Source organism: Phoca vitulina, unplaced genomic scaffold, assembly GCF_004348235.1.
Source record: "Phoca vitulina isolate PV1807 unplaced genomic scaffold, GSC_HSeal_1.0 scaffold58, whole genome shotgun sequence".
NCBI classification, from domain to species: Eukaryota; Metazoa; Chordata; class Mammalia; order Carnivora; family Phocidae; genus Phoca; species Phoca vitulina.
The window spans coordinates 1,475,050-1,476,576 of NW_022589761.1; positions in this window are offsets into that span (position 1 = coordinate 1,475,050).

Sequence of the window (1,527 nt, forward strand, 5' to 3'; positions counted from 1 at the left end):
GATTTGAGTTACCACCTGAAGTCATTTCTGTAGCTCAACCCAGCTTTACTCTCACTCACCTCCTTTGTGCAAATATATTACCTTTCTATATGTCTTAGGCCCAATAATATGTTATATACCTATTGTTTATATAGTTCTATACAGTTATTATTAAAATCAGTTAAGGGAAGAAAGGTGAAAAATATGCATTTATACTGTCTTTTTTAATGCCTTTACTGATAATTTTTGTTTTTTCTTGTGGGTTACTATGTGGGATCACTTGCTTTCAGCTTAAGAACTTCCATTAGTATTTGTTGTAAAGTGGGTCTGCTACCAGCAGTCTTTTAGTTTTTGTTTATCTGGGATTGTCTTTATTTCACCTTTATTTTTGAAAGATAACATTGCTGGATATAAGATTCTTGGTTCACAGCTTTTTTTCTTTGAGCATTTTGAATATATCACACTGCCTTCTGGCCTCCATTGTTTCTGTTGAGAAGTGGGCTTTTAATCTTATTGGGGTTTTCTTGTAAGTGATGAGTTATTTCTCTCTTGCTGCTCTCAAGGTTTTCTCCTTGTCTGTGGCTTTTTGCATTTTTACTATGTGACTGTCAATCTCTTTGTAATAATTGGAATTGGAATTGAACTTGGGATAAATGAACTTTTGGATATGTAAATTAATGTTTATAAATTTGAGAAATTTTCAGCCATAATTTCTTTGAATATTTTTTCTACTCCTTCCTCTTTCTTCTTCTTCTGTATTCCTATTATGTGTATGTTGGTGTGTTTAATGGTGTTCCACATTTCTCTGAGATTCTGTTTATTTCCTTATCCTTTTTTTTTTTTGTCTGTTCTTCAGATTTCAGAATCTTCATTGATTTATCTTCATGTTTGTTAATTTTTTTCATACTGGCTCAAATCTACTATTGAGCTCCTCTAATAAACATTTTCATTTTAGTTATTGTACTTTTTGATGCCAAATTTTTATTTTTTTAAAATAATTTCTATCCTTTTATTAAGAGTCTTAATTTGATGTGATCTTGTCATCATAACTTCCTTTATTTTGTTAAGTCATGATTCCCTTTAGTTCTATGAACATATTTATAAGGGCTACTTTGAAGTCTTCTGATAAATCTGCCATCTGGTTGCTCTCACAGGCAGTTTCTGTTGCTTGCCTTTTGTCCCATATTTAACTGTTTCTTTGCATTTGGATTTTTTTTTGAAAACTGGGCATTTTAGGTATATATTGTAGCAACTCTGGGTGCTCACCTGTAGCCCTTCTAGGGGTCTTAGTATTGTTTTTTTTCTTTTCTTTTCTTTTCTTTCTTTCTTTCTTTCAGTTTAGCAACTGGCTGGATTGTTTTGGTGAAGTCTCTTCCCTTATCAGCCCTGTTCTGAGGCTTCTGATGCTGCTTCTCAGGGAGTGCAGCCTTGAATATGACCATGGTCATACTGGGATGACAGTGGCTTTGGTAGGGTTCACCTTGTCTCTTTCTTTGGCCACATCAGCTTTTGATCTTCATTAATTGTCATCCAATTGCTCTATTATTT